The following is a 9,772-nucleotide window of genomic DNA, read 5'->3' as shown; positions in this document are numbered from 1 at the left end:
TCCTGTGGGTTCCCTAGACTTTCACCCCTAGACTTATCCCCCAAGGTGTAGTCACTTATGTGTGGTCACTTCCTGGGTGGCTCCCACGAAGGGTGGGAGGAAGTGATCGGCATCAACGATGGTGCCCTCTGAAGCTGGCCAAATGGGACTTCAAGTTCATTCTGAAATCCAGGTCCCCAATCCACTTCCTATTCTAGTTTCCAGATCAAATTACTCTCACCCAAGTTAAATATATAGTATAGCTCACCAGAGGTGAGCGATGAGCCCCAAGCGGGGCAGAAAAGTAGCAAATACCTGCATTTCCATCAAAGTTTTCACATAACACTCAGTCCACATAATGCTTAACATTCAGTCCACATGTGCTGGCTATGCAATTTTTAGTACAAAGCCCTCAAAAGCCCCCCAAATAAATATACAATCCAAGTAAAAATCGGGGCTTGCTATGCAAATATAGCCAAGACTAGCCCACAAGTTCTCATAATCCTCCAAAGCACCCCAAACAAACACCTAAACAGTGGCTATCAAGTGCAACCACAAGACCAGCGTGCCACACAAACATTCATCCAGGTAAAGGCTGTGCTCAGTGAAAATCAAGGTTGAACCCCAGCCCCTAGCTCCTCTTCCAAGATGGCCACCTGTATGCCCCTTTTACATAGAAATTCTGGAACCTTCTTAGCAAAATCCACATGAGATTGTCACAGCTCTAGCCACATATCCATCAAAATCAGAAAACACAAAATTCCCAGGCCATAGAGATGCCAAGGAAAATGATACCACAGAACCCCACCTTGTTGGTCATAACTGACAGAGACTTCATGGTATCTTCTAGAAGAAGGGCCACAAAAGTCACAGTTATCAGGTATCTACTAGTGCTAGCCATTACCCAACGGGATAGGTTCAGCTGCTATTTTGACAACGAGTAAAAGAGGCCCAGAGAGACCCCAGGAGAGGTCTCTAGTGAGCAGGGAAGATGCGCTTCAAACTCAAGTAGCCAAAGCCCACTGCTTGGTCCCTACAAGATACTGTTGTCCTGGAAGATGCAGGAGAAAAGAGAAAAAGGTCTGGTGTTCTTCCCATGATGTCAGTTATCAGGAGTCCATGACCTGTGACCCCCATCGAAAATCCTGCAGGTCACCATGGGATTCCACACCCAGGTGGGCGAGTGGGGCCTCTTCCCACAGACCGTGGCACTGGCCATACTCCTGCCTCCCTACCAGGTCAGGGCTTTGTCCCCACCAGTCACCCCATTGCGTTCGAGACTTGCTTCCCTATGTTAGGCTTCATCGCTGCTATTTAAAACATTTTTGTTTCCCTTTTCCCTTTGACCCTGGTGCCAAGCAAAACTTCTACAGAGCTATTTTCAAATCTAAATTTTAGGATCTTCAAAAAACAAAAAATTATAAAGAATTTCATCTAAATCTTTGATTACAAGAAGCCATTAAAAAAAAATTTTTTTTAATCTGAATGCCTGTAATCCCAGCATTTTGGGAGGCTGAGGTGGGCGGATCATGAGGTCAGAAGATCGAGACCATCCTGGCCAACAGGGTGAAACCCCGTCTCTACTAAAAATACAAAAAATCAGCCGGGTGTGGTAGCAGGCATCTGTAGTCCCACCTACTCGGGAGGCTGAGGCAGGAGAATGGCGTGAACCTGGGAGGCAGAGTTTGCAGTGAGCCGAGATCACACCACTGCACTCCAGCCTGGGCGACAGAGCGAGAGTCTGTCTCAAAAAAAAAAAAAAAAAAGAAAAGAAAAAGAAAAAAAATTTAATCTGTTGTTTAAATCTCTATTAAAGTGCAAAGCAACCTATTTTTCTAAAGGTAACAATTTGCACCACACTTGGTAGAGATGTGTAAGCCAAATATTACAAATGACTATTCATTGACCTTTTGGATTGAACATGATAATAATAAACCATTAGGGCCCTTCACAGTATGAGAAGGGTCTAGAATTGGACAGAATTTTTATTTACCTCCACTTTTACTTATATGTGCACAAAATTATGCCCCCCAAAATGGCCACATCTGCATAGCCCTTCCATGTAGACCATGGCATCCTCTTGTTATAATACTTTCTTGGACGGCTTTGGTCATCTTTTCACTCAATAAATACATAGAGACTATGGGATCCATGCCAGCCAGTGGGAATCCTGCTCTCATGGGGTTCATGTTCTAGCGAGGGAGACACACACTTACTAAATAAATAATAAAAAGAATTACAGATGGTGACAAAATCTCTGAAGCAATAAGCAGGATGCGGGCAGTGGGGAATGGGAGATATTTGAGGAGGGATTTCACTTTAGATAGAATAGCTGGGGAAGGCCTCTCTGATGTAGTACATTTTCTCCTGAGAATGTGAAGGATGAGAAGAAGCCAGCCATCAAGTATTAATAGCTAACATCATTATTTAAAATTGTTATTAAAACATAATTAATGGCCAGGTGTCGTGGCTCACACCTGTAATCCCAGCACTTTGGGAGTCCAAGGCGGGCAGATCACCTGAGGTCAGGAATTCGAGACCATCCTGGCCAACATGGTAAAACCCCATCTTTACTAAAAATACAAAAAATTAGTCAGGCGTGGTAGTGGGCGCCTGTAGTCCCAGCTACTCAGGAGGCTGAGGCAAGAGAATCAGGAGGCAAGGAGAATCTGCCTCCAGGAGGCAGAGGTTGCAGTGAGCTGAGATCGTGCCACTGCACTCCAGCCTGGTGACAGAGCGAGACTCTGTCTCAATAATAATAATAATAATAATAATAAACATTTATGGAGGATTTTACTATGTGCCAGGTACTGTTCTAGACTCTGTATATGGATGATCTCATTTAATCCTTTCAAAGCCCTATTAAAAAGCATCCCATCATTTGTACAACAGGTCCTATCCTATTGTGCAGTAGTTAGCTCAAACGTGAAAAAGGTAAATCATATCTAGAGCATTGTGAATAATTTAAGCAAATTATGCTTTTTAATAAAGTTTACACTAAAAAGGTCATTGCAATAAGCACTTAATTTAAGTAATTGTTACACAGGTTCCTATTTCAGAGCTGGACGACTTTGCATCTCTAGGATAATTTTCCCACATTAAAAAATGCATGCGTATGCTACCAACAACAGGTCTTCTCATTTTGTCTATTTTATTTACTGTATCAGTTAAGAATGCATTCAGCTGCAAGTAACAGAATCCTGACCCAGAGTCGCACACACAAACGGAAGTTTACATCCACTTATCAAGAATTCTAAAGGTAGGTGGTTCCTGTTATTTCAGCAGTTCATCAATGGCAGGACTAATGTGTCCACAATTCTCTTGGCTTCTCTCTCATGGTTGCAAGATGGTATCACAGTACAGCTGAAGGCAGAAGAGGAAGGGAGAGACAACCCAAACTAATCTCTTTTGTCCTCTTTTTGTCAGTGTTTCATAGAGGCCTCTTCATTCACGCTTCACCTTGTGAAATACACAGATACCCAGCTATGTATGCATACTTCAAAAAGTAAAAGTAACAGATAGAAAAGTATCCCTCCCTCCCTCCTTCCTTCTCTCCTTCCTCCCCTCTCCTCCCTCCCTCCCTCCCTCCCTTCCTTTCCTTCCTTCCTTCTTCTGTCTTTTTAGACAGAGTCTCACTCTGTCGCCCAGGCTGAAGTGCAGTGGCGTGATCTTAGTACACTGCAACCTCCACCTCCCAGGTTTAAGCAATTCTTCTGCCTGAGCCTCCAGAGTAGCTGGGACGACAGATGCCCACCACCACGCCCAGCTAATTTTTTGTATTTTTAGTAGAGATGGGGTTTCACCATGTTGGCCAGGCTGGTCTCAAACTCCTGACCTCAAGTGATCCACCCACCTCAGCCTCCCAAAGGACTAGGATTACAGGCATGAGCCACTGAACCAGGCTGTATCTTTTCAATAACACTATTATGCATACACACATAGATAGGGATTTATTTTTTATTTTTATTTTTGAGATGGAGTTTCGCTCTTGTTGCCCAGGCTGGAGTGCAATGGCACAATCTTCACTCACTGCAACCTCTGCCTCCTGGGTTCAAGCAATTCTTCTGCCTCAGCCTCCCAAGGAGCTGGAATTACAGGCATGCGCCACAACGCCCAGCTAATTTTGTATTTTTAGTAGAGTTGAGGTTTCACTATATTGGTCAGGCTGGTCTCAAACTCCTGACCTCAGGTGATCCACCCACCTCGGCCTCCCAAAGTGCTGGGATTACAGGCGTGAGCCACTGTGCCCGGTTGAGAGGGGTTTATAATTTCCTGTTGTATGCACCTTGACGGAACATCTGAAAAAAACATATCCAATGCCTGTAGTTTTAAGGCTTAGGGAAGATATTAGGGGGGAATAAAACCCTTTCAAATCATAAGAGAACAATTTGCATAATTCTATGCAAATAAATTAGAAAGCCTAGATGAAATAGATAATCGTCCAAAAAAATACTTTTTACCAAAATTGACCCCAGCAGAGACATCATAAATCTAAGCTGACCAGTTACCATAGAAAAACACAAAGCACAGTGAGAGGCCTCCATGACAAAAAGGCTCCAGACTCTCACTGGGATGGGAAGCTGATGACAAGAAGGAAACATGAGGGAAACTTCTGGGGTGCTAGCAAGTTTCTATTCTTGATCTAAATGCTGGTTAAACAAATATATTCCATTTGAGAAAATTCATTGGGCTGTACACTTAGGATTTGGAACTTTTTAGTACATGTATTACATTTTCTTTTTTTTTTTAAATGAGGAAAAGGAAAAAGGCACCAGGCCCAGGTGGTTTCACAGGGGAATTATATTAAATCTTTAAAAGTCAAATAATCCCAATGCAACTTACATTATTCCAGACCATAACATAATAAAAGGAAAACCTCAAAATTATTTTTATAAAGTATACCACTGATTCCAAAACATGCCAAAGATTGCACACAAAAAATTACAGATTAATTTCACTTATGAATATCAATGTAAATATTTTAAAATATAAGCAAACATAATTCCATATTACATTAAAAATAATACATCATGCCTGGTAAGATTTATTCCAGGAATTCAAGGTTTGTTCAATATGAACAAATACAGTAATATTTGCCAAAATTTAATACTGACTCATATTTTAGAAATCCAATAAAATAGTAATGAATGGATGCTTTTCTAATATAAAGACTCTATATGTACCACATATCTATATATACTTAGTACAGTATATATCATGTATATAAATAAAATCTCCAAAAGTCAACATTTTAATTAATGAGGAACTCCTAAAAGCTTTTCCACTAATGTCAGGAATAAGAAACAAGAAAGACAAGGATGCCTCACATCATCACACTCTTTATCATTGTATTAGATGAATAAGCCAATTCAATTAGACAAAAGAAAGTAATGAGAGACCTAGAATTGGAAGGGGAGAAGCAAAACTACCTTTTTGACAGGTGCAGTAGCCACTGTCAGGTATCAGCCATACCTGTAATCCCAACACTTTGGGAGGCAGAGGGAGGAGGATTGCTTGAGGCCAGGAGTTCAAGACCAGCCTGGGGAACAAAGGAAGACCTTGTCTTTAATAAAAATTAAAAAAATAGTTTGGGCATGGTGGCTCACACCTGTAATCCCAGCACTTTGGGAGGCTGAGGCAGGTGGATCACGAGGTCAGGAGATCAAGACCATCCTGGCTAACACAGTGAAACCCTGTCTCTACTAAAAATACAAAAAAATTAGCCGGGCATGCTAGCGGGCACCTGTAGCCTCGTGAACCCGGGAGGCAGAGCTTGCAGTGAGCTGAGATCACGCCACTGCACTCCAGCCTAGGTGACAAAGTGAGACTCTATCCCCAAAAAAAAAAAAAAAAATTAAAAAATTAGCTAGATGTGGTGGCACATGCCTGTAATTCCAGCTACTTGGGAGGCTGAGGTGGCCAGACAACTTGAGCCCAGGAAGCCAAGGCTGCAGTGAGCCATGTTTGTGCCACTGTACTCCAGCCTCAGTGACAGAGTGAGACTCTGTTGCAAAAAAAAAAAAAAATTACAGGTGATTATTATTATAACTCTCCCCTGTAAAAATCCACGGAGAAATCATTACTAAAAAGTGAGAGGATTTAGTAAAGTACAAAGTACAGATTTATAAGATTAACATGTAAAAATCAATGCCAGCCTAGGCATGGTGTGCATGCCTATAGTCCTAGCTACTTGGGAGGCTGAAGCAAGAGTATCACTTGAACCTAGAAGTTCGAGGCTGCAGTGAGGTATGATTGTGCCACTGTACTCCAGCCTATGCAACAACAACAAGACCCCATCTCTAAAATAATAATAATACTATTTTAAAAAATCAGTAGCAGGCTGGCCACAGGGGCTTATGACTGTAATCCCAGCACTTTGGGAGGCTAAGGTGGGAGGATTGCCTGAGCCAAGGAATTGGAGACCAGCCTGGGCAACATGGCAACACCCTGTCTCTTAAAAAGAAAAAAAATTTTTTTTAATCAATAGCATGTGAAAGGTAAAACAAGAAAGCTTTAAGAAGAAAATACAGGCTGGGTGTGGTGGCTCATGCCTGTAATCCCAGCACTTTGGGAGGCCAAGGCGGGCAGATCATGAGGTCAGGAATTCGAGACCAGCCTGACCAACATGGTAAAACCCTGTCTCTACTAAAAATACAAAAATTAGCCGGATATGGTGGCATGTGCCTGTAATCCCAGCTACTCAGGAGCCTGAGGTAGGAGAATATCTTGAACCCGGGAGGCAGAGGTTGCCGTGAGCCAAGATCGTGCCACTGCACTCCATCCAGCCTGGGCGACAGAGCGAGACTCCATCTTAAAAAAAAAAAAAAAAAAAAGAAGAAGAAAATACAAGAGACTACTGCTTGCATAGGGTCCCCATGTTACATTTGGTTGATTCATCTCCTAAATCCCGTGTCATCTGTGGGTTACCTCTGCTCTTTTTCTTGCCCCTTATACAATTCCAACTCAGAAACCGAGTTGTTTGTCCTCTAGAGTTTTCCGTATTCCAGATTTTTCTGATGGCATCCCCATATTATAAACCTTCTGATTTGAACAAACCAACTATTTTTTAAAAAGTATGAAATCATCAGATAAATTTAAACAATGGCCGGATATTTGACAATACTAAGAAAACTAGTGTTAACGTTTTTATGTGTGATAGGAGCATCATGATTTTCACGAATTCTTATCTTTCAGATATACCTACTGAAACAAAATAATACGATGTTCCAAAATCACACAGTGGGGTGAAGGCAGGAGTTGGAGCCATGCTAGAAATTGTTTTGCTACAGGCTCTCCTGTGGTAAATGGCCCACCGTGGGGAGCCTTGATGTTAGTGTCTGCCAATTCCCATGGTGTAAATCCCCCACTATGATTGATTTCAAACTCCCAGCAGTATGCCATTGGATACGGAGTTGGGAAGAGATGTGCACAGTCAGCTCTGAGCAGACAGTGCCAGTCAGTTCCAGCACATCACTGATAGTAGGGTGGAGGTGAAACAAGATTGGTCATGAGGTGATGCTTATTAAAACAGGGTGATCAGGACGTGGGAGTCCATTGCACTATTCTAATTTTCTATGTGTTGGCTAATTTAAGCAAAAGTTTACAAACAAGGGGCCAGGCGCAGTGGCTTATACCTGTAATCCCAGTACTTTAGAAGGCAAAGGTGGTAGGATCCCTTGAAGCCAGGAGTTCGAGGCTGCAGTGAGCTACTCCACTGTACTCCAGCCTGGGCAACAGAGCAAGACCCCGTCTCTAAAATAAAATAAAGTAAAATAAATTAAGAAAAAGTGAAAGAAAAATCTTACATTTCCAGATTAAAGTTTTTAAAACTTCCAATGTTAATGATGACAGTAGGGCAGGCACAGTGGCTCATGCCTGTAATCCTAGCACTTTGGGAGGCCAAGGCGGGTGGATCACTTGAGTCCAGGAGTTCGAGATCAGCCTGGATAACATGGCAAAACCCTGTCTTTCTACAAAAAAATAAAACAAAAATTAGCTGGGCATGGTGGCATGCATCTGTAGTCCCAGCTACTTAGGAGGCTGAAGCAGGAGGATCACCTGAATTCAGGAAGTGGAGGTTGCAGTGAGCCAAGATGGAGCCACTATACTCCAGCCTGGGCAACAGAGTGAGACCTTGCCTTGTCTAAAAAAAAAAAAAAAAATGATGGTTAATAGTAACAGCAACTATGTTGTTGAGAGCCTACTATCTACCTGTCCCTAATTTAAGCACTTTACAGGGAATAACTCAAGATGTTTTTATCCTTGCTTTACAGATGAGGAAACCAAGGAGTAGAAAGTTGAACAACTGGCCAGGCGCAGTGGCTCACGCCTGTAATCCCAGCACTCTGGGAGGCTGAGGTGGGTGGATCACCTGAGGTCAGGAGTTCAAGACCAGCCTGGCCAATATGGCAAAACCCCGTCTCTACTACAAATACAAAAATTAGCCGGGCATGGTGGTGCACACCTGTAGTCCCAGCTACTAGGGAGGCTGAGGCAGGAGAATTGCTCCAACCAGGAGGCAGAGGTTGCAGTGAGCAAAGATCATGCCACTGCACCCCAGCCTGAGCAACAGAGTGAGACTCTGTCTCAAAAAACAAAAAAGAAAGAAAGAAAGTTGAACAACTTCCGTGGTTCAAGATCACATAGCTAATAAGTGGTAGAGTCCAGATTCAAACCCAGGTAGCCAGGCTTCTGCAACTTTAAATTCCAACCCAAGACACATTTTTTTTTGGTTTTAAGGAGCATAAAGTTTAACAGGCAAGAAAGAAGGAAGGAATAAGAAAACAGCTCCCCCGTACAGAGACAGAAGGAGGAGGGATTTGAACAAAGAGAAAACCCTCAACCCAAGATGCTTGATTCAAATAAACACCCAAGATTGTAAGATTGGAAAGAAATGCAGTGGTGTTGCTGCATGATAGATAATATGCTGTTTAGGAGATCTTTCTCCCAACCACAACTTTGTTGAGTGCCTCCTTAGGGCTAAGGCTGAACAAGATGATGGTGCCCAGGACAGGCTGGTTCTGTTCAAATGGGGCATTCCCTGTACTGTGAGGCAAATCACATTTCCAAAGTGGGGTTTCATCTATATGGGGCTTGGTGAGGCAGAGGAGAGGGGGATTATTGATATAAATTTCTGGGTTAGTCTTTCATCACCATGATGGTCTGGTAATTTCTTGGCATAAATCTACTAGGAGTAATTTTTTCATATTTTAAGAACAAATGTTTTCATCCTTTGTCATAGCACAGACTTTTATCCATTCAACAAGTATTTATTAGACACTCAACAATCCACCAAGCCCTGTGCTAGGTGGTCAGGTGACAGCAGCCAATGGGGTAGAAAACCATTCTCACGCTAGAGGGAGAATTGAGACGATACAATGGTAACCAAATAAATAATTAAGATAATTCAGACGGTCACAAAGTTTATCTACAGCAAGCTCATGTGGTGTGGTGGTTGTAGGGGTATCATTTTAAAAGGTGTGGCTAGGGAAGAGCTCTCTGAGGGGGTAATCTTTGAACTGGGACTCAAAGGGTGGGAAGATGGCAAAGGTTGGAGAAAGGAGCTTGAGGTGGCAGGTGCCCCCACGAGGAAGGCCCTGGGGTGTACCACATATTTCCAGCACACATTTTGAGACACAACTGTATTTTTGTAATTAATGACTTTCACGTCTTGCTGCTTAGAGATCCTTCCATCTCTAAGGATCTTCTGTTTCCAACATTGGTGACATACACTTTCCTGGGAGGAGGTGGGATTTGGGGTTGCATGCAGAGGAGAGTGAAGGAGGGTAGGGCT

This window comes from Hylobates moloch, unplaced genomic scaffold (assembly GCF_009828535.3).
Source record: "Hylobates moloch isolate HMO894 unplaced genomic scaffold, HMol_V3 SCAFFOLD_34, whole genome shotgun sequence".
NCBI lineage: Eukaryota > Metazoa > Chordata > Mammalia > Primates > Hylobatidae > Hylobates > Hylobates moloch.
This window is presented reverse-complemented; position numbering follows the sequence as displayed.